This window comes from Arachis hypogaea, chromosome 9 (genome assembly GCF_003086295.3).
Source record: "Arachis hypogaea cultivar Tifrunner chromosome 9, arahy.Tifrunner.gnm2.J5K5, whole genome shotgun sequence".
Classification (NCBI taxonomy): domain Eukaryota; kingdom Viridiplantae; phylum Streptophyta; class Magnoliopsida; order Fabales; family Fabaceae; genus Arachis; species Arachis hypogaea.
The window spans coordinates 33,742,039-33,767,414 of record NC_092044.1 but is presented as its reverse complement, the minus strand read 5'-3'; the positions used below and the strand labels follow the sequence as shown (position 1 = coordinate 33,767,414).

General features: G+C 35.9%; 1 pseudogene; it reads left to right on the top strand.

The window, feature by feature from the left end:
* Nucleotides 1-211: 211 nt before the first annotated feature.
* On the top strand, nt 212-21,868 carry LOC112709076 (probable galacturonosyltransferase-like 7; annotated as a pseudogene).
* The last annotated feature ends 3,508 nt before the right edge of the window (nt 21,869-25,376 follow it).

The following is a 25,376-nucleotide window of genomic DNA, read 5'->3' as shown; positions in this document are numbered from 1 at the left end:
ACAGGTAACAGGAACGGTGCAATTATCAGGCCTAAATCCATTATCCAAATCCTAGCTACTTAACCACCTAGAATCCACTACAAACATGCATCTCTATCTAGCCTATGCGGAACAAAAATTGAAAAATGAACTAATGAGTCGCAAGAAAGAATCGCCGTATGGCGGAACCTGGTGCGTAAAGAGTAATGAGATGGAGCAGAGATGAGGGCAGATGGGTGATGATGCGGCGGCGCTGGGTGAATCACGGCGGCGTGGCAGTGGGGCAGTGGCCGTCGGAGGTAGGCTGCGGTGGGGGGCGGTAGTGGAGGAGAGTGAGAGAGGAGGAGAAGAAGGAGGAAAGAAGAGAGGGTTGGGTGTCGCGGCAGGTCTGGGTGGTCGGGGGTGGCGTGGTGGCTGTCTTGGTGGTCGGAAGTGGTGGCTAGGGTGGTTGAGAGAGAGAGTTGCAGAGGTTAGAGAGAGGGGGTTGGGATTTGGGTCGCGCGAAGGATAGGGTTCGCGTGACTTAGGGTTAGTGATCGTGAATCCACGCGAACGCGTGAGGCGTGCGCTCGCGTGACTAGGGTGCACTAGGGTTGACGCGGATGCGTGGTCGACGCAATCGCGTGGGTTGGGTGTAGGATAGGTGACGCGGATGCATGAAGCACGCGAATGCGTCGCTGATATTTGTGCTAGACGCATGATTCCAGCGTCGTTTCAGCGCAACTCTCTGTTTGGTTTGGGGGTAATAATATCCGCGCGACGCGATCGCGTCGCTCACGCTTTTGCGTGGTGTGGGTGTTATGTAGGTGACGCATTCGCGTCAGGGACGCATACGCGTGGGTTGTTTGGTGCTACACGCATCATAGCCGCATGATTCCAGCCCAACTTTCTGGGCGTTGAATCTTTACGTCGATATCCAGATCACGCGTTCGCGTGAGTGACGCGGACGCGTGGGAGGCCTTTTTTGCAAATGACGCGATCGCGTGGGGCACGCGGTCGCATGAAACAATTGTGTTAAAGGCACGCCTCCAGCCTTGCTTCAGCGTGACTCTCTGTTCACTTTCCTTTTCTTTTAATGCACTTGTGACGCGGACGTGTTAGCGACGCTGTCGCGTCGCGTGCTCTCTCTCTCTCTCTCTTTTTTTATGCAGTATGCAGATTGCAAAATGCAGTGAATGTCATGCAAAAATTTAGGTTCAAACAAAATTCAAAAACAGAGCAAAATAGAGGGGGAACGATCGTACCATAGTGGGTTGTCTTCCACCTAGCACTTTTAGTTAAAGTCCTTAAGTTGGACATTTGATGAGCTTCCTGCTATGGTGGCTTGTGCTTGAATTCGTCCAGAAATCTCCACCAGTGTTTGGAATGCCAGCATCCTCTGGGGTCCCAAACAAGGTACGTAAAGCCCTTAGGTGAGTTCGAACAGGCTTGCAGGCTCCCGGAGTGTTGAATGGTAGAATAGATTCCAGGATCCCAAACTCTACTTTTACACCTGTTTTTGTCTTTATCTGCATTTTTCCAGCCGGGTGATGAGTGATCTGAATTCTTACTGCAGTGACCAGACAGCTCCCGAGATCCTTTCAATTGAGCTTGACACCAATTCTTGCACCTCAAATTGAAGTGTGAAACCTCAGTGAATCTTGCATACCAGCTTTGAGTGCGAGTCATTTCCCGTTAGCTTTTAAAGCCGCAAAGAGCTCTAAGCTAGCCATCTATCTCAAGCAAATCATATTCAAGTGGAAAATTGAAGATAAATGTCAAGGATTTTACCCACTTGAAGTTTGTGTTGGGTGGTAGTGGCCTTGGGATCAGTGTTTTCAGTGGTTCTACAAGCTCTACTCCCTTGTGGTCTTTTGTGAATTCCTCCACTTCTTGGCAATTTTCTTCCAATTCAACCATGTCTTGACCAAAGTCATCGATATCTTTTTCATCACTTGGTCATAATTGGGAGGTTGAGAAAAGTCGACCTCTGCATTATCTTCGTATTCGCTTGGGGAAGATTCTTCTGTCTCAAAGAATTCACTTGCGGATGCAAGTTCATTGCTAAGAGAACTCGACTTGTGATCATCATCATCAAGGAAACATGCGTCCTAGGTTATTCCGTTTAATTCTTCATAAGATACTTGCATTGGAGGCTGTACACTATCCTCCTTAGTATCAATTGTAACGTCTTCGATGGAATTCTCCATAACTCTGGATTCCTGCGGAGGTTCAGCATCTCCTAAATCTTCAACCAACTCTTCTTCTACAATGACAGCATCCTCTACTTGTTCCAATACGAAGTTATGCTCTATGCTGTCCACTGGAGCTTCTAGTGTCTTTTTTACACTACGTTCTTCATTAGAATTTCCACATGAGGCCATGGGAGTCTGTTGAGTGACTAAACATATGGAAGATAATTGATTTATTGCTTGCTCCAGTTGATGAAGGGTTGCATTAAATTGGTCTATTGATTCTTCAAAGCGAACCTGTGATTCTTGGCTTGATGGATATGGACATGGTGCGTAGGGGAGTGGTGGTTCTTGGGAGTAATTGGATTGGCGTTGGGGTGGATAAGGATCATATGGTGGCGAATGGTGAAAAGAAGCTTGTGAGTGTGGTGGGTTAAGGTTATGTTGAAAGGATGGTCTCTGAGCATAGGGTGGGGCTTGTTGGTAGCTACAAGGGGGTCCACCAAATCTATTAGTTGGGTATGCATTGTAGAATGGTCTTTGTCCATGATATCTAGGAGGTTGTTGTTGCCTAAAGGGGTGATCAGATCCTCGTAGCTCCATCCATCTTTGATTGCTTAGACCTTGATGCATAGTCCTGTTATAGCTTCCATTCTTTGCAACAAAATTAGAACCAAACTCAAAGCGAGAGGGGTGAGAATTCATAGTAGTTATCAGAAATAAAGGGTGAAGAGAAAAAAACAAATAAACAAGTAAAAGAAAAATATTTACAATAACCAATAATAAGGCACACGTTTGCAATTCCCCGGCAACGACGCCATTTTGACGTTAGGATTTTTGCTAGTAAAGAATTTGGTAAAAATATAGTCGCGTTGTGAGTATAGATTCTAAACCAACAAAAAATCCCTTCGTACAAACGTTTTGGTTGTCACAAGTAACAAACCCAATAAATTTATAAACCAAAGTATTCAAACCTAGGGTCGTCTTCTCAAGGAATTGCAGGGAGGTATGATTTATTATTTGTTATGGAAAAACAATGTTTGGGTTTGAAAAGGGTTTTAAGCAAGAGAAATAGATTGCAAGACTTAATAAATTAATAACTAATAAAACTCTTGGCAAGGTATGAAAACTGGAAGTCCTATCCCAGTTATCCTTATCAATTGTGATGAGAATTGGATTTTTCTCCCACTAAGTTAACCTCTAACTATGAAGGTAAGTCAAGTGGATGGAATAAGTTTGGTTCCTCAGGTCCTAGTCTTTCCTTGGAAAGGGCTAGAGTTATTGGAACTCGAGTTAATTCTTGAAGAACTCCAATTTTCAGTCAACAATGAGTTTGACAACTCTAGAGTTACCAATTAATCAATTAAAGCTAAGAATATAAAAAAAAGCTAAATTAAAATCATAAATATCCGGAATACCTCAAATTATATTGAATGAAGATGTCAATTCTAACATGCACAATATTCATAAGCCAATTGGGCAACATAAATCAAACATAAATAAAAGCTTCAGAGTAAACAAAAATAGAAGAGAAACATAAATTATTGAACCTGGTCAATCCTAAATCCTAAGAGAGAGGAGAGAGCCTCTCCCTCTAAAAACTACATCTAAATTATGAAAGTGAAAATTACTCTCTATCTGATTGTCCTCCTCTACATGAATGCATTCCCTCACTTCATAACTTCTAATATGTGCCTCTTGGATTTGGATCTGGGCCAAAAAGGGCCCAAAAATCGCTGGAAACGAGATCTGCAAATTCTGCAGATCGCGCACATCACGCGTTTGCGTGGGTCACGCGGTCGCGTCATCTGGAGTGTTGCTCTTCCACGCGGTCGCGTCAGTCATGCGCCCGCGTCAGTTGTATTTCGCAAGTCACGCGTTCGCCTCATCCATGCGCTCGCATCGATTTTCTTTTGTGCGAACCACGCGTTCGCGTCGTCCATGCGGACGCGTCACTGCCAGCTGCTCCAAAACTCCCATTTGTGCTTTCCTTCCATTTTTGTATGTTTCCTTTCCATCCTTTAAATCATTCATGCCCTATAAAACCTGAAAGTACTCAACACACAAATCACGGCATCGAATGGTAATAAAGGATAATTAAATTTGATTATTTTAAATCATAAGGAACATATTTTCTCATATATCACATAATAAGGAAGGGAAGGTGAAACCATGAAATTTACATGAATAAGTAGGTGAAGGGTTGAATAAATCACTTAAATTGAGCTCAATATACATCATAAAATATGGGTTTATCAATGGCCTATATCCCTGGCGTAGCAAATTTCTATACTGAATGAGTGTGCAGGGCCTATATCCCCGGTGTGGCAGAAAGGCTACATTCGGAAGGATGTGTCAGGTTAGCATTTATAGACCGGCAAGTGATATCACGAGCCACTAGGAAAATCATTCATCATATGCATCTTCTACCTGTTTTTTGCTTTGCTTAATTTCTATTATGCCTAAATGAACCACATGTTTACTTGCTAATTATTCTACTTGTTGTGCATGTACTTTACTTGTGCTTTACTTGTCTTCATTACTTGTGTTTTCTACTGGGATTGAGGACATTCTGTAGGCAGTGGGGATGGGATCGCATTGAGGTTAGGCTAGCGAAGGCTGTGGGACAGCAGTGCTATGTTAGTTAGAAGTCCCTTAAGTTAGAATACCTTGTTTATTGATGTGAAGTTCTAGGATTGTCTCTGGTATCCCGGAATCTTAAATCTTACATTACTGGGCACTGTTACCATACAAAAAACCTCCGGTTCTCATACCATATGTTGTTGTTATTTTTTAGATGCAGATCGCAACCCACCTTGGTGAGTTTGCGGATATGGTGACAAAGCGGAGGATGATCTTTCTTATGCTTTATTTTACTTTACTTTTGTTGTAATTATTCTCTCACCTTTTGTATTCAATACTTTATGGCCTTAGAGGCTTGATTTGAGAAATAAGTTTTATAAGCTGTTTTAAACATCTCAAACTCTTTTATATTTCAGTTTGACTAGCCAGCCTAGACTCCACAGGCTGTGACTAGTCCTCTTTATATATATATATATATATATATATATATATATATATATATATATATATATATATATATACTTATTCACTCGGGGCAGTTTATCTTCGCGAGCCGAGTCTTGAGTTTTGTTATATGTATTTTGGAACTCTTGGTATATTAACTCCTTAGCTTGTTCTATCTTGTTTTGTCTGCTTTATCGCTTCGTGAGCGTTACGCTTTTCGATTTAACGATGTTTGCTTTATCCCTTTCTTCAAAGGCTCCTAGTTATAAACCTTTTTCACTATATTATATATGTAATTTTTCTTTTAGAGGTTGTAGCACCTCGTCCCCTCTGTTTTACATCCTAGGTGTAAAGCTTATCCTTTGCTTTACGACTAGAGGTAATGCCTAGGGTAGCAAGATGTTATAAGAATTGCATCTTTCTATTTTCTCAACTGAAAGTCTATAACCTATGAAGTATGAATATAAAAAACAGAACCTGGATATGAATTGCAACCTTTGTTTGCTTTCTAAATCTAAATTCATCACGAGCCTTCATAGCCCTTAAACCTGTTTGTATTATTATTGCAAATGATCTACACTTAAGAAAGATTTCCTAGCAATGTATCCTTTGAAGTTCATTTCTATTTTCAAAGCTGCTGCTTCACGACGCAACTACTCATAGAGCTTCCGAGTCAATATTCCTATTTATCATAGAAAAGAACTAGATGAATCTATAAATTCAATAATAGAAATTTAACATAGCCAACCCATAATGAGGTTCTGTTGAATTTAAGGTCTCCATCAAAGATTGAAGTTATAACTTCATTTTTCAGAAAGTGTCATTCATTAATTCTATTACATGAAAACAAAAAGTCTAGATATACAACTGAGGAGTTTCAAAGACTACATGAAAACGAGGTATAAAAAGCACAGAAAGAGTTGTAAAAATTAATAATACCTTGAAACGAGATCCAATTCAAGAGAATTTTGAAGATTTTGAAGACTTCGGTGGGGAAGGGGAAATAGACCAGCCACAAATGAATATTTTGAAGCTATCAGCAGATCCTGATGTTCTGCGGCCATATAATTCTTGTTTTTGTCAAGAAACATATCAGCCAGATATGTCACCTGGACAAAAAAATAATAGTCAAAATGAAGGAGACAAATATTCAAGCAACATTTAAATTCGAAAAGTCATTAAACGGAACATGTAATAAAAAAGACTAAATATATCTACCTCCCCTGTATAGTGAGATATGGTAAAACTAGTTCGAGAAAGTTTAAGTTTGATAAATCGCTTGTTGTTTTTGAATATCTGATACAACTTCTGAGAAAATATTTTGTGTTGACTTAGGAAACATAATGTATCACAAAAATTAGACTAATATTAACTTTCAATCAAATTACAAAGTACACCCTGTAGATAATGCCTAATACAAATGTTATACAGAAAATAAGACATTAAAGAAAAAAAAGTAAATTTTAAAAAGGTATAAGCATCTAGCTACAACTTAAAAGCAATATCAGATCAATAACAAATTAACATCATTAGCATACCAGGCTTCATCAAGAAGTTCAATTATTCCTCCAGATTTTTGCAAAAGATTGAAACATTAAAATTATCATTACATGAATGAATTGTGTAAGAAAATTAAGAGTGAAATGGAATTAAAAAAATTTTTACATTTTACATGGATAATCTATGCATTTAAAACACACACATACATCTTGTACCAGTTGTTGCATGTCCATTATTAAGAAGAACAAGACATTATAATATGAAACAAGCAACAGATAAATACATTTTCAATCAAATTCATAACATCTTAATTGTCAACAAATTCTATGTAACTCCAATCAATCTCTTCCTTGATGTATTCTTCTTGTTCCATTTTAAATATATGACGCAATTATTCAATTAAAAAATGTATTATTTGTAGAGTAATATAAAAATTCTGGATTTGGGTCACAAATTATGTCAGAAATCACCCAACCTGATTAAAGTATTGTTATAACTTCTCATTTGTAAAATTAATACAGAACTGCTCAAAACTAAGAAAAAGATATTTATCAGATACAATGCTAAATACTATACCGAAAATGCCAAATGAAACAACTAGCTTACCTATTGAATTTAAAACTTTCAAATCTATAGATATCAAGAACTCCAATGATAGATTTAGAATTTGGCTAATGCATCCTTGCTGTCAAGGATTCTTGTAATGACCTGCTCAGGTGTTACCATCACATGCTTGATCAGTGCATCTTCCAAGCTCATAGCATCATACCTACAATAAAATTACATAAAATGAACTGAACATTGACAAAATCATAATAAAGCATAGTAGAGCATACGAAATAAACAAATGAATTATGCTAGTACACACTTGAGAAGTTCAGTAATCGTATTAAGATGGAACCTAGATTTTTCATATTTGATTACAGAAGAGTCAATCTCCTCTCCTTTTGCAAATTCATAGTGAAAAATAAGGAAGAGAAGAATGAAGGGAGGTACTTGAGAATAGATTTTATCAGAATCAGCGGGTTGGAGTTCCTTCCCATAAAGCTTGCCATCTCTGTATTTCAGTTTCAATATATATCTTTTTCAGTTTTTTCTAGAGGTAAAGGGCAAGAAAGAGAATCATTGAGAAAAAGTCATAGAGTGAAAAAGTTGAGTAAAATACTTGAGAGAAAATCCAAGAGTGATTTCAGATTTCTTTTGTTCGTATTTTCTGTCTCGTGTCATGTACCTGAGAGGTATCCCTTGCTAAGTTGGATAAACACTTTGTGTGGTGAGTTTAGGTATTCAGATAACCAAGTTAAGTTTATGTTGAAACTTGTGTGCCCATATAGGATTACGTTGAGTCCTAGGGAATTGGTGTATATAATACTTGGATTATAGTGAAAATTCCACCAATGTTGTGGTGGAGTCTGGATGTAGGTTGCATTGCACAAGGCAACTGAACTAGGATATATGGCTGTGTTATCTTCTTCCTATTTTCTTTAGTTCGGTTTTCTGATTTTTATGAGACAAAACGAAATTGTCTCTTAAATTATCCACTGTGCAAACCAAACAGAAATCAAGTTCAAAGCTCTGGGTTTAATGCTTAATCAATCAAAGTTAAAGATGGTCATAAATTCAATCTCCCTCCCCCTTCTTTAACCCTTCTAGAACCTTCAGTATTTTCTTCTAGTCCTTGTTCATTGGCACACCTCTGAATAATGTGGTAAAATTAGGATTTGATCAATTTAAGGCTAGATATGGACACTTCATCTTTTAATAATAATATTTTTTCATTCAAAAAAAATTGTTAATTTTTACTTCAGTTACTCAAAATAATGATAAAGAGTGCTAAGCCACTGTATTTTTGTCATGTAAACAAGTTAGTTTTATCCATTGTTAATCATCTCTTTGGTTGCGTACATTAAAAATTTTAATTATGTCATGTGTCTTTTTATAGCTCAAAATTTTTTATGTATATTTTTGTCTATTTACTCACTTTTTTCGAATTAAATCTCGTTTTGGTCCCTGAGATTGACAAGTTGTACTGTTTTAGTCATTGACTTCTCAACTGCTATAATTTGATCCTCCAGATTAAAAAAAGTGCACCAACGTAGTTCTTTGTGTATTTTCTGTCACTCCAAACTCAATATCGTTAGTGACGTGGCTCAAGTCTTGCTATGCTGGACATATTAAAATGACATTGTACGCGTTTTAACGCTAAAGAATGCACTAAACGATGATATTTGATGGTTTAAATAATACTAAAACGTTATACTTCTCTTTTTTGAACAATTAACCCTCAAATGACATTGTTTAGTGCCTTTTTTTGCGTCAAAACACGTACAACATCATTTTAATATGTCCAGCGTGGTAAAATTTGAGTAATGTCACTAACGGCGTTGGAGCTTCAATAACAAATAATACACAAAAAATTATATTAGTGTATTTTTTTAATTTAAAAAACTAAATTATAATAATTAAAAAATTATAAATTAAATTAGTATAACTTAGGGGTGAGTATGGCCCGGCCCGGCCCGAAGACTCGACCCGGTCCCGAACACTTTAGGGGTTAATTTGGTGTGATTTCATCGGGTTTAGGACCGGGTAAGGGTCTCAAAAATAGACCCGGTCATTATTTCGGGTCGAATCCGGGCCATAGCTCGGGTCACCCGAAATCGGCCCGGTGGTCCGGTCACCATACACAATAAATATTTTGTATTATTAGTGATGGATGATGGCTATTATTATGTGAAATTTAAGTATTATAAACATTAATATTTTGTGTTATTAGTCATTATATATAAGACTATACATTAATATTTTATATTTAAAATGTATAAGACTTTAGACTAATGCATAATATTGTGTTATTTGTATTGATTTAAATATTTGGTGTTATTAGGCAATATTAGTATTGATTATGGTTATGCTTTAATTTTAGAGAAGAGTTAGTTCTTGTTATATTTTTTTATGTGAATTTTACCATGTCAAATAATGATTGGAGTCTTGGAAATTTAGATATTTTTACATGCTAACTTACAAGAAGGTATCAAGGTAATATAATGTTAACAGCCCGATTTTCACCCGATCTTCACCCGGTATAGTTGTGGTCCGAAAGGGTATAAGTTTTATCGGGTCTAGGGTCGGGTTCGGGTCTCAAAAATGGGTCATGTGCATATTTCGGATTGAATCTAGGTCATATCAAACCCAGTTTCACCCAACCCATACACACCCCTAATATAACTTACCATTTCAAAAATTAAAGTGGAGTTTAATTCCACTTTTCTCTTATATTTGTTAGTTTGACTTTCTATTTATTTTGATAAACTAATTACAGTCGTGGCCTTATTAAAAATAGTTTCTAAACCTCCATGGAACGCGGTTGGAAACTTACCGCGTTGCTAAAAGAGTATTTTAGGTTTTTGAGAACAGCGAAAGTCAAACAGCTAAAGAAATATAAAAATTAAACCCAGCCACTCAAATAGTTTTTAGCTTCAAAAATAATTCTTAAAATACACTTTTTTGGAAATCCCAACTTCGTTGTATGCAGGAGTGTTAATCAACCACGTAAAAGAAAGAAGAAATAATTAATCAGCTGTTTAAACATCTCCGAAATAAATAAAACAGAAATTATGTAATCAAATAAAATCCATAAAATAGTCACATAAAACAAAATAAAATCCATAAAATTCATACGTTTAATATTAAACTAGTGTATGCTCCTGCACTATACACAAAGAATAAAAATAAATAAATATGTACGTGGAATTATGTTTAAGAGAAAAAGTGACATTAGTTTTAGTGATTAAAGATAGTATAAATTTAATTTATAAATAAAATATTAATACATGATAAAAACAAATTAAATTTAAGATTAAAATAATTTTCTTTTTTTATAATTGTTTTTATTAAAATAATTTTTTATAATTATATTTATAATTATAAAAAAATAATTTCAAAAAAATAATACTAAAATAATATTTTAAGTATATTTATAATTATTATTTTTATTTTTAAAAAATAATTTTTTATAATTATTTTTATTTTTAATTATTTTTTATTACTATTTTTAATAATTTTTAAAAATAACATCAAAATTATTTTTAATTATTTTTATTTTTAAAAAATAATTTTTTATAATTATTTACATTATTATTTTTACCAAAATGATTTTTTTATAATTGTTTTTTCTTTTTTGTAATTTTAGAAACTATCACCAATATGACATTCTTTCTTATAATTTCTTATAATTATTTTTAAACTAACACCAAAAAAATTATATCATTTTAGTATTAGTTTTTCGAAATTACAAAAAAAATTATAAAAAAATTATTTTGGTAAAAATAATTAAAAAAATTAATTTTGGTGTTATTTTTACGAATTATTAAAAATAATAATAATAAAAATAATTAAATATAAAAAATAATAAAAAATCATTTTAATAAAAATAATTATAAAAAAATTATTTTTTAAAAATAAAAATGATAATAATATAGTAATTATAAATATAATTTAAAAAATTATTTTAATAAAAATAATTTTAAAAAATTATGAGAAAAAAATAATTATTTTAGTTTTAAATTTAATTTTTTTATCATGTATCAATATTTTAAATCAAATTTATGCTATCTTTAATCGCTAAAATTAATGTCATTATAAAATTCGTATTATGCTTACCCTATACTTGCATGCATAATTCTATAATAAAAAAAAGTCTAGGAGTCAATACTTTTATTAAAATATGACCAATATTTAATTAACAAAAAAAATGAATAATTTTATATTATTAAATGTAATTTTATATTATTAAAAATACTAATAATAAATAATTAATAGTTACAAATTACAAAATTTACTCACCCCTTAATATTCCTCTCCTATAATATTGTTCACATAAAAATATAGTTATATGTATACTTTTTTATTTATTTAAAAAAATAAAAAAAATTTTAGGGATAAGTATTGTTTTGGTCTCTAACGTAATTTTTTATTTAGAATCATCCTTGACGTTTTTTTTCGTATTAAAATCGTCATTTTAACTTTTTACAAACAAAAATACCCTTTACAACACTACCAGCACCTTTACCACCACCAGCACCTCCCTTACTCCCATCAAATACTAATAATCATAATCAAAATCAAATTCAGAAGCAGAAACAACATCAAATTTAGAATCAACAACATCAAATTCAACAACAAAAATCAAAACATAAAATCAGAATCAGAAGCAGAAACAAAGCAAAAACAAATATAGAAGCAAAAGAAAATGCAGATGCAAAAGATAAAGCAGATGCAGAAAATGAAGCAGATGCAGAAGAAGAAGTAGATGCAGATGCAGAAGCAGATCGGAAGCAGATGCAGAAGAAGGAGCAGATGCAGAAGCCGAAATATAATCACCGACGCTTCCCCGACGGCAGCTCATGGGCGAATCGGCGGCGACAGCTCAACGGCATGGTCTCCCTCCAAGGCTCGAGGACAACGCCGGTGCATCTCCTTTCCCTCTTCTCTTCTCCCCCGTCGCAGCCCCTCTCTCCTTTCTTCTTTCTTTCAGCGACGGCGACGGCGACTCCAAACTTTGTCAGCGCCGTCCCCCCTTCCCCCCTTCCCCCACTCCCTTTCCCTTTCCCTTTCCCTTTTCCTCCTCCCACCCTCACGCCTTTTTTTCCTTTTCCCCTTATAATTTTTTTTATTTATTAGAATAGGAGTAGAGTTAATAGTCAAAATCATCCCTAAAAGATACCTCGATCACTATTTTCGTTCTCGAAAGATAAAATTAATCAAATTTGTCCCCGAAAAATGACCAACATGGTCACGTTCGTCCTTCCGTCATCTCCTTCGCTGAGATGACAAACATTCGCTGATGTGTCCCGTTAACTGCTAGCATGGCAGATGCCAAGTAGCACTCTCTTATTGCTGACAAGACAAGTCTTTTAAAACAATTCAAATTAGTCCCTAAGTAGATGAACCCTAATCCCAAATTCTTGGAATTACCTAGCTACTTAGAAATGCAGAGCAATGCCGTCCCAACAACTACACCCTAACCACCGTCTGCAACCCTTCCCCTGTCCATGTTCCTTAACCCTCAACCACGAGTACCTCCGCAACTCCATTGCCGGCTCCATTGCCGCCGTCCACTTCATCCTCCAGCACTCCCTTGCCCTAAGAACATCTTCTTCCATTTTCTTGTCTCTAACTCCAATCTCAATTCCCTTGTTCAATCCACCTTTCCGCAGTTAACAGGACAATTTTCTATGTTCTATTTTTGAGATAGGGTATAATTTTGTATTCACAGTAAGTATTTCAATCGCTGTTCTTTCATTATACACACACTGAGTTTCTTTTACATAGTGGAGGAAAAATTTAAAAGGAAAAGTAGAATTGAAATATTCTATATAGGAAGCAAGATACATTTCTAAGATGTATAAATTAGATTGATGTGATTGTATTCTTCTTCCAGGATGCTGATATCATGTGGTTCAGGGACCCATTTCCTCGTTTTCACCATGATGCTGATTTCCAGATAGCATGCGATCATTTCATGGGTAGCTCATATGATTTAGAGAATAGACCCAATGGAGGGTTTAACTTTGTAAAGTCCAATACTAGATCAATAGAGTTTTACAAATTTTGGTACTCTTCGCAAGAAGTCTATCCGAGATATCATGATCAGGATGTGCTCAATTTCATCAAGGTAGACCCTTTCATTATTGATATAGGACTGGAAATGAGGTTCTTGGATACAGTAAATTTTGGTGGCCTTTGTAAACCAATCAAAGATTTAAATTAAGTTTGTACAATGCATGCAAATTGTTGCTATGGCATAGATAGTAAACTTCACAATCTTAGAATTACTACTTCGATCCCAAATATCATTTGTAACCTGATCTCAACCTCCGTCAAGCAACTGCTAAATTATGCCAGAAATTACCTCGCTGACCTTCTCGAAACTTGCATCAACAGAGTCATCTATCTCGATTCCGATTTGGTTGTCGTCGACGACATATCCAAGCTCTAGAGCCCCAGCATGGGCTCCAGGACCATCTGAACACTCGAGTACTACCACGCCAACTTTAGCAAGTATTTCATGGCGGCGTTCTGGTCGGACCACCACTTTGTGGGGACATGCTAGTAAAGAATTTATAAAAATATAGTCGCGTTGTGAGTATAGATTCTAAACCAACAGAAAATCCCTTTGTACAAACATTTTGGTTGTCACAAGTAACAAACCCTTAAATAAATTGATAACTGAAGTATTCAAACCTCGGGTCGTCTTCTCAAGGAATTGCAGGGAGGTATGTTCTTATTATTGGTTATGCAAAGGCATATTTTGGGGTTTTGAAAAGGGTTGAACAAGTAATGTAAAATAACAAGTCATTAAAATAATAACTAATAAAGCTTTTGGCAAGATATGAGAGCTGGAGGTCCTATCCCGGTTATCCTTATCAATTGTGATGAGAATTGGATTTTTCTCCCACTAAGTCAACTTCTAACTATGAAGGTAAGTCAAGTGGATGAATTAATTTTGATTCCTCGGGTCCTAGTCTTTCCTTGGGAAAGGCTAGAGTTATTGGAACTCGAATTAATTCTTGAAGAATTCCAATTTTCAGTCAACAATGAGTTTGATAACTCAAGAGTTACCAATTAATCAACCAAAGCCAAAAGTGAAGAAAATCTACTCGAATGAAAATAAATTGGATAAAGCTAAAGCACCCATAACATATAAGTCTGAAATACCTCAATTTGTATTAAATAAAGAAGATCCTAACATGAATGGCTCATAAGCCAAATAGGCAACATATGTAATACAAGCATTAAAGTATCTGAAACTAAAAGAGAAATATAAAGTAAAAGGAATATTGAACCTGATGAAGAGTTGAAATCCTAAATCCTTTAAGAGGAATCCTAATCCTAAATCCTAAGAGAGAGGAGAGAACCTCTCTCTCTAAAAACTACATCTAAACTAAAAATTATGAATTATCAAAAGCATGTCGAGTCTCTGCATGTTCCCTGACTTTAATCTGTGTTTCTGGGCCAAAAATTGGGTTGAAATACAGCCCAGAATCTCTGCCAGCGACTTTTGTAATTCTGCAGATCGCGCACGTCACGCGCCCGCGTCGTCCACGTGATCGCGTCACTCAACTTTTTTGTATCATGCGTGCGCATCGTCCACGCATTCGCGTCGTTCGTGCAGCTTCCAATCCGCGCGATCGTGTCAGGCACGCAAATGCGTCACTATGATTTCTTCCATTTCATGCGGTCACGTGAGCTATGCGGCTGCGTGACTTCTCGCTGGTCATCTCCTCAATTCCTTGTGTTCCTTCCATTTTTGCACGCTTCCTTTTTATTCTCTAAGCCATTCCTGCCCTATGAAGCCTGAAACACTTAACACACAGATCAAGGCATCGAATGGTAATAGGAGAGGATTAAGATTAGCTCAATTAAGATCAAAGAAGCATGTTTTCAATCATAGAACTAAACTAGGAAGGAATTGTAAAATCATGCAAATCATATGAATAAGTGGGTGAAATGCTTGATAAAACCACTCAATTAAATACAATATAAACCATAAAATATTGGTTTATCAACCTCTCCACACTTAAACATTAGCATGTCCTCATGCTAAACTCAAGGAGACCAAATAAATGAGTAGGAAAAGGCAAGACTCATGCAATGCAACCTATAAATGTGAATGCAACTACATGATAAAATGATTCTACCTACTTGGTGAAAAAGTAAATAAATCTTTCAAGAATAAATATGAACTGGATTTCACTAATTCAAATCACAAAATACAATACAAATAACTTGCAAGAAGAAGATAGCTCATGAAAGCAGGGAACATAGAATTAAGCGCTGAACCCTTACTTGGTAGTGTATATCATCTTAATTCTCAAGTGTCTAGGGTCAATTCTCTCAATTCTCTACTAATCTTGCTTTCTATAGATTGCTCTTCATCTAACAATCAACAGAAAATTAATGCACCAATACACAAATCAAGAGGTCTTTTAAGGGTTGTAATGGGGTTAGGGTCAAGGTAGGATTGTATTTGGCCAAGTGGACTAAAATCTGAATCCTTAATTAACATAAACTTTTTCCACCTAACTTAAGACAATCCATATAATCACAATACAAGATCTAACTTCCCATTAACTGTGTTTTTCACATATTCATGCATCCTAAATTTGAGTTCAGTACATATGCATTGATACCAACACTTACTTTGGGGCATTTTTGTCTCCTTTTATTTTTCTGCTTTTTTTTATTATTCTTCTCAATGCATATGATTAAGGTTTTGAATGCATAAACATGTTCTTAACATTTTTCATATTTTCACACAAAGTCTAACATACTCAATTCCCAAACCAAATATTTTCAAACCCACTTTTTCCCACACTTAATTCATGAGCACTTTCATTAGTCTAAACTAATCAAGGATTCAAATTAAGGACATTATTGTTTTTTGCTTAGAGTTAATGTTGTGTTAAAGTAAAAAACAAAGGGGTAAAATGGCTCAACATTGGTTTGCAAAGGATAATGAAAGGTAAGGCCATATGGGTATGTAAGCTCAGTGAAACAAGGCCTCAATCATATAAGTGCATGCATACATCAAATAATGGAAATATAGAATTAAGCAAGACAAAGATCACAATTTTAGAGAGAAAAACACACACCAAAAATAAAATATTGTTTGATAGAATGCAACCAATCAAATAGGCTCAAAATCTCACTGGTTTTTTGTGTTCGAGCTCTAAATCATGTTCCAAAATAATATTTCTTCAAACAAATTTTTCAAAAAGTTTTTAATTTAAATTAGTGAAATACTATAACAAGTTTCTTGAAAAAGAAAATATTACTTCAACCAAGTGGTAAAATATGCACAAAATATTACAGACATGCAATCAAACATGCAAATGCAACAATGAAAAACAAAAATTAGTATTAAGAAAGGGCTAACTAACCCGTGGAGATCAGTATCGACCTCCCCACACTTAAAGATTGCACCATCCTTGGTGCATGCAAAGATGTGCAGGTGGCGGGGATGTGGTTCCTCAGCTGTTGCTCGTTGTAGAGGTGTTCTCTTTACCCGTTCTGTTGGCCAGCCAGAAAAAGGGAGAAGAGAAAAGGACATGAAGTCAAAGAGATAGAGCAAAGAGGAGGGCGGTATGAGTGATAATCATGCCAAGTTAGGGAAATAGTGAATGAAAGACATGGTCGCGATTCCATGTGATCAGTTCATCAATGGAAATATAGCAAGGCATGGGGAGTATTGGATGCAAGATGTTTATTAGCATGCCGGCAAGGGCATGAGTAGCATAGATCAAGCATCAAAGATTAAAAATGTATTATTACTCGTAACAAATCGACAATCACGTTTGTATTGACAATTATAATTTAAAATAAAATGTGGAAAGCATTTTGTGAAAAACAGGCATTAGAGTAGTAGGATAACATAAAAGTAGTGCATGTTGCCATACGGGCTTTTTCACAAACACATAACATGCATGGTAAATAAGTTATTGAAAGTATTCAGTTGAACATGCAAGCAACCTTTTAAAAAAATTATATAATTGTCAAACAATTCTTTGAATAATCCACAAGTAAAATAAATAAATTTCTAACACCAATGAAAATAATGCAATGAATGAAACTATGCAAATAAATTAAATGGAAGTGAAGAGGGATGAGAAGAAGAAAGTAAGAAAATGAAAAAGAAAGAAGAAAAGAAATAAGAAGGGAAGAAAAGAATTAGATATAGGAAAGAAAAGATAAGATATTTGGCTGCTCTGGATAAGTTGTGCGGCGCAAGCGATGTGGACGCATGGGGAACGCGGTCGCGTGACTTGCGCTTAAATTAATCGATGCAGTCGCATCGGTCACGCGGACGCGTGACGCATTTTGTGCTACTGGCGCAAGAGCAGTCTCGCTTTCGCACAACTTTCTGTTCAAAATTCATTATTGCCAAATTCCAGGGTGACGCGGTCGCGTGGTCAATGCGATCGCGTGAGTGGCCATTATAGGGGTCTGACTCGGACGCGTCAGCCATGCGTCCGCGTGGTAAGGCTTGTGCTTCTAGCACGAGTTCAACCATGATCCAGCTCAACTTTCGGCCATACACCCTTTTTATATCGATTTACAGGGCACGCGTTCGCGTAGGTGACGCGGACGCGTAGGAGGAATTTTTCCCACATGACACAGACGCGTCAGCGACGCAGTCGCGTGGGTCAAATTTGTGCCAAAGGCACGCCTCCAGCCACGCTCTCGCGTGACTCTCTGTTCACTTTTCGTTTCTCCCTAAAGCACCTGTGATGCGGACGCGTCAGCAACGCTGTCGCGTCGCGTGCGAATTTTTTTTTTTGATGCAGTATGCAGAATGCAAAATGATATGGATGTTATGAATGATTCCAGGTTCAATAATATAAAATAGAAACAAACAACACGAAATAAAATTGAAAAAGAAATGATCATACCATGGTGGGTTGTCTCCCACCTAGCACTTTTAGTTAAAGTCCTTAAGTTGGACATTTGGCAAGCTCCTTGTCATAGCGGCTTGTGCTTGAACTCATCCTGAAACTTCCACCAATGCTTGGTCTTCCAATAAGCTCTATCCATACTAAGTAAATTCCTCAAGCTTTGATGGAGTTCTTCACAAGCTTTGAGCTCCCAAAATTGATCCTCATATATTCCCGGATCCCAAATCTTGTTTCTACACCCGTCTTCAAGTTGATCATCATTGTTCCAGCCGGGTGGCTCAGCTTTAGAATTCTCACTGAAGCGTCCAAACAACTTCCTAGACCCATTCAATTGAGCTCTATACCAACCTTTGCGTTTAAACTTAAAGCTTCCAACCATAATGAATCTTGCAGGACAATTCTTACCACTGACCATCTTCCTCTTACTCTTAATGCCACAAAGAGTTGTAAGTTGACCATCCGTCTCCAGTAGCCCATATTCAAGTGGAATTAGAAAGCTAAGGGATATGAATTTTACCCATTTGAATGTTATGAAGGATGATGGCAACGTAGGGGGAGGGGTTTCTAATGAACTTGCAAGCTCTACTCCCTTGTGCTCTTCTCTGACAACTTCCACCTCTTTGTAAGCTTCTTCAATTTCAACCTTTTTCTCTTGGTGGATTTCTTCTAATTCAATCTCTTCTTCATTGTTTACCAAGGGTATGGGAGGTTGTGCTTCTTCTTCTTTAATCTCCATGTCAAGTTCAACGGCAGAGGATGCAATTGAGGATAAGAATTCATTAATGATTGAATCCATCTCTTGACCATCCCTTTCAAAATCTTCAATCATGAGATGCCTTGGAGGTTGTACACCCTCCTCAACATCAGTTTCGAACATCTTTGAAGGAGGCTCTATAACTTGACTTTCCCATGGAGGTTCAGCATCTCCTAAGTCTTCAATCACTGCCTCCTCTTTTTCTTCAATAGTTCTGGCTTCCTCCACTTGTTCTAGTACAAATTCATGCTCCTTACTGTCCACCGGAGTTTCTAATGTCTCCTTCATGCTACGTTCTTCATTAGATTGTCCACATGAAGCCATGGGGGTTCCTTGAGTGTCCGAACCTCAGGAAGCTAATTGATTTATCGCTTGATTCAATTGATGAAGGGTTGCGTGAAATTGATCCACTGTTTCTTTGAAACGATCCATTGATTCTTGTTGCGCTTGGCTATGATAAGTAGGATCATAGTGCTCTTGGATTGATGGATATGGAGATGGTGTATATTGAGGTGGTGGTTCTTGGGAGTAATTGGGGTGGAATTGGGATGGTTCTATATATGGTTCATACGGTTCATAGGGTGGTTGGTATGGTAGACTTGGGTTAGGGTCATATGGAGGTGAATGGCAGAAAGGGGCTTGTGAGTATGGTGGTCCAAAGTCATGTTGAGGATATCTATCATTTTGGTATGCATTGTAGAATGGTCTTTGTCTGTGATATCTAGGAGGGTGTTGTTGTCTAAAGGGTTGATCAGATCCTCGTGGCTCCGTCCATCTTTGATTGCTTTGACCTTGATGCATATTCCTGTTATAGCTTCCTCTTCCTGCAACATAGTTATAACCAGACTCATAGCCAAAGGGGTGAGAGCTTATAGTAGTGAGAGAAAATAAAAATAAAAATTAACAAAAAGAAAATATTTTGAAAAAGATATAATTTTTGAAAAAGGATAAGATAAGATAAAAAAATTTTAAAATCTGAAAAAAAAAATTTTGAAAAATATTTACAATAACCAATAATAAGTCACACGTTTGCAATTCCCCGGCAACGGTGCCATTTTGACGTCGAGATTTTTGCTAGTAAAGAATTTGTAAAAATATAGTCGCGTTGTGAGTATAGATTCTAAACCAACAGAAAATCCCTTCGTACAAACGTTTTGGTTGTCACAAGTAACAAACCCCTAAATAAATTGATAACCAAAGTATTCAAACCTCGGGTCGTCTTCTCAAGGAATTACAGGGAGGTATGTTCTTATTATTGGTTATGCAAAGGCATATTTTGGGGTTTTGAAAAGGGTTGAACAAGTAATGTAAAATAACAAGTCGTTAAAATAATAACTAATAAAGCTTTTGGCAAGGTATGAGAACTGGAGGTCCTATCCCGATTATCCTTATCAATTGTGATGAGAATTGGATTTTCTCCCACTAAGTCAACTTCTAACTATGAAGGTAAGTCAAGTGGATGAATTAATTTTGATTCCTCGGGTCCTAGTCTTTCCTTGGGAAAGGCTAGAGTTATTGGAACTCGAATTAATTCTTGAAGAATTCCAATTTTCAGTCAACAATGAGTTTGATAACTCAAGAGTTACCAATTAATCAACCAAAGCCAAAAGTGAAGAAAATCTACTCGAATGAAAATAAATTGGATAAAGCTAAAGCATCCATAACATATAAGTCTGAAATACCTCAATTTGTATTAAATAAAGAAAATCCTAACATGAATGGCTCATAAGCTAAATAGGCAACATATACAAGCATTAAAGTATCTGAAACTAAAAGAGAAATATAAAGTAAAAGGAATATTGAACCTGATGAAGAGTTGAAATCCTAAATCCTTTAAGAGAAATCCTAATCCTAAATCCTAAGAGAGAGGAGAGAACCTCTCTCTCTAAAAACTACATCTAAACTAAAAATTATGAATTATCAAAAGCATGTCGAGTCTCTGCATGTTCCCTGACTTTAATCTGTGTTTCTGGGCCGAAAACTGGGTTGAAATGCGGCCCAGAATCTCTGCCAGCGACTTTTATAATTCTGCAGATCGCGTACGTCACGCGTCTGTGTCGTCCACGCGATCGCGTCACTCAGCTTTTTCGTATCCCGCGTGCGCGTCGTCCACGCATTCGCGTCGTTCGTGCAGCTTCCAATCTGCGCGGTCGCGTCAGGCACGCGAACGCATCACTCTGATTTCTTCCATTTCGCGCGGTCGCGTGAGCTATGCGGCCGCGTGACTTCTCGCTGGTCATCTCCTCAATTCCTTGTGTTCCTTCCATTTTTGCACGCTTCCTCTTTATTCTCTAAGCCATTCCTGCCCTATGAAGCCTGAAACACTTAACACACAGATCAAGGCATCGAATGGTAATAGGAGAGGATTAAGATTAGCTCAATTAAGACCAAAGAAGCATGTTTTCAATCATAGAACTAAACTAGGAAGGAATTATAAAATCATGCAAATCATATGAATAAGTGGGTGAAAAGGTTGATAAAATCACTCAATTAAATACAATATAAACCATAAAATATTGGTTTATCAGGACACTTGAGGGACGCAGGCCCTGCTACTTCAACACGGGATTAATGGTGATGGTGATGGATTTGGTGAGGTGGAGGACAAAAGGGTACACAAAGAGGATAGAGAGGTGGATGGAGGTTCAGAAGAGCGTACGGATCTACGAGCTCAGATCCTTGCCGCCGTTCCTTTTGGTGTTCGCGGGACACATGGGCCCATCGAGCACCGGTGGAACCAGCATGAATTAGGAGGTGATAATGCTAAGGGAAGCTGCTGGGACCTCAACGCTGGCCCGATGAGCCTCCTGCATTTGGGATTAGGGTTCATCTATTTAGGGACTAATTTGAATTGTTTTAAAAGACTTATCTTGTCAGCAATAAGAGGGTGCTACTTGGCGTCTACCACGCTGGCAGTTAATGGAACATATCATCAAACGTTTGCCATCTCAGCGAAGGAGATGACGGAAGGACGAACGTGACCATGTTGGTTATCTTTCGGGGACAAATTCAATTAATTTTATCTTTCGGGGACGAAAATGGAGATCGGGGTATCTTTTAGGGACAATTTTGACTATTAACTTAATAGGAGTAATTTAGTAAAAAAAATTAAAAATTTTATTAAAAATGACGATTTTAATATGAAAAAAAACGTTAAGAATGATTATAAATAAAAAATTACGTTGGAGACGGTTTCGATTCTGACCATCAATGTTAGAGACCAAAACAATACTTATCCCAAATTTTTATCACTTACCTTTCAAATTTTCAGTTTTTTTCCTTTAAAAAAATATTAAATAATTTAAAAAAATATTAATTTTAAAATTAAGATTCAATTGTAATAAAAATAAAGATTGATTTTGAGTTTAGCTTTTTAAACTATCAACGTAAAAATATATTGTACTAATATCAAATTTAATGTTTATATATAGAGATAACAAAAAATTACAATTTTAGATAATAAGCATGGAAATGAATTTTTTTTTTTATAATTTTTTTGGCTTATATCCTAATCAGAGGTGCATAATGTTTTTCTTTCAAAAAATATCGTACTAAATTCGTTCCTTATTATTATAGTTATTAGAAGATGGTTTGTGATTAATTATTATAATTCTATGTTTCATATAATATAATTCTATTGTTTAATTTATAAAATTTAATTTACGTAATCAATCTGTACCAATAATTGATTTTTTTAAATAATTTGTATAATTTTTTTTTATCAAAACAAAATGGGTTTAATATTGGTTTCAATTAGAATTATGGTTCAAAGTTAAAACAATTTAAAGGGATTAAATTATAATATATTTAAATTTTAACTTAAGATACTTAAGTCATTTACTAAACTGTGATTGATTCATCTCACTTTAAGTCCCAAACATGAAATATGAGGACAAATGTAAAAAAAAAAAAAACAGTTGATAATATAAATATTATTTTTGTAACTTGAAAATTCTTTTTTCTAAAACAAAAAGGAGAAATTAAAAATAATTCAATTGAACGGAAGAGTAATTGGCAAATAAAAGCCCCCAATGAAAAGCTTTGCTTTTCACCCCCAATACAAACAAGCTTTTGGCGCTCAACAAAAAAATTTATACCGTATTTATGTGTGTCACAATTCACACTACTAATTTTATCATATTTAATGTTTTCACTTTTAGTCTTATATTAGTTATTAATTTAGTGATTAATGTTTTATATATACTTAAAGTAATTGTTCCCAACACATTAAAGTAGAATAACAAGTAAATTAGACGCAATAAAGTAAATTTGAACACAAAGATTATTAATCTTCTATCATCTCTAATATTATCATTAATAACTAAAATGATTAATATCAGTCTATTTTTATAGTTTAAAAATGTCTTTTTTTGTATGACCTTAATACCTACTTCTTTATTGTTAAAAATTATGTCATTGTGTTCCAATCAGATATTCTAAATTACTGCAAAAAATCCAGTCAACTACATCTTTTGTTCCTCTTTTTTATTAGGCATGCCAGTCCAACTTTCAAACAATTTTTTAATGGTTCTAAGAACGGCCCAAATTCCATTAAAAAACATAATCAAGCGCATCACACTTGTCACGTAAACTCACAAAAAGGAAATAAATGATGAACAAATTTTATTTCCTTTTTACACAGCACAATGTATTGTCATTCTGATGAATAACGCCTAATCTACTCAACTTCTCTTTAGTATCCACCCTACCAACTAGAACAAACCATCCGAAAAGCTCAATTCTCTGAGGTACCAACCATCTCCAAATTGAACTTGTGAAACTATAACTCGTAATCTCTTCTGAAAGAGTCTCCAAATGTAACACTTGCATACAAGAGTTAGTAGAAAAAACACTTTTATTATCAAATTTTCAAACAACATTATCCTCTCAACCAGTTGAAAGTTTTACTGGCCTTAACCTATCATGAAGTTGATGAACGAGTTTCAACTTCTCTTGGAACAACTCTCTCCTCCAATGGAAATTCTATATCCATTCTAACCCATTCCAAAATCCACAGTCCCGTATCACAGATCCTTACTGGTTTTAAATAGAGAAGAGCCTTGGAAAACTCACTTTAAGAGGATCACCTTGAACCCAATTATCTTCCCAAAAAAGAGTTCTTCTTCCATTCCCTACTTCCATCGCCAGCCCACTAATAATTTTTTCTTTCACTGTTGTTCTTTTATATTCAAATGGCAGATGTCTTTCCACGGACCCCTTTTACCGGTAAAGTCTGATTTACTAGCATTACATTAGGGTTCAAATTGTTACATGAATAAACAATCTTCTTCCAGAACGGACAATCCTCCTTTAAAAATCGCCACTACCACTTAAACAAAAGCGTTGTGTTCTTGAGCACTGCATCTCCGACTCCCAAATTCCCTTCCTTTTTCGGTACCTGAATCACTTTCCACTTAACCAGAGGTAGACCATAATTACCATCCTCCTTGTACCACATAAATCTCCTTTGTAATATAATCAAATTGTTAGCGACCGTTTTTGACATCTTGTACAAACTAAGATAATAGATCGATAGGTTATTCAGCACCAATTTGATGAGAACTAGCTTACCTGCTTTGTTTAGAATATTCGCTTTTCATAAGCTGAGCTTCTCTTCCACCTTATCTATGATCAGTTTCTACATCTTCACCAAACACAAATGAGCTCCTAAAAAAATCTCGAGGTATCTAACAGGTAAGACAGCTTGCTTGCACCCTAGTAGGCCACACACACGCTACCCACTTTTACTCACAACTAACCGAGATCAAATTCGACTTATAAAGTTAATGCTCAGACATCAACTCAAAACAACGCAACAGCCTCTTATAATTCACAATTGTCTCTGTCTCTGAAGGACAAAATAAGATAGTATCGTCCACAAATTAGAGATGTGGCAGTTCAATATGATCTCTCCCAACCAGTAACAGAGCAATGCTCCCATTCCTTATGGCTTCCCCCAACATCCTATGCAATACATCGACCACAAGCACAAACAAAAGAGGAGATAAAGAATCTCCTTGTCTTAGGGCCTCTCCATTTTGAATGGCTTGAATGGTGACCCTGACATAGTAGCTGTACAGACACACTCCTTCATCCAATTCTTCCATCTTTGTCTGAAACCCATCTTCTGTAGCACAGTATCCATAAAACTTCATCTGACTCTATCATATGCTTTGTGGAAATCCAGCTTGATAATTGCCGCATTTTTTCTTCGCGTCTTGAGCCATTGAACCGTCTCACATGCAATAAGGGCACCGTCATGAAATTTTCTACCATTCACAAAAGCACTCTGTGTCACTCCTACCAAACCTAGCATAAGTGACCTCATCCTTCTCACCAAAACCTTCGAAATCACCTTATACACACACCCTACCATATTAATCGACCAAAAATTCTTGTTCTCTTTGGCAGCCATAAATTTCGGAACTAGTGTCATCCACGTAACATTCGCATCAGTTAGTAGTTTAGCACTCTGGAAGAACTCTGTCA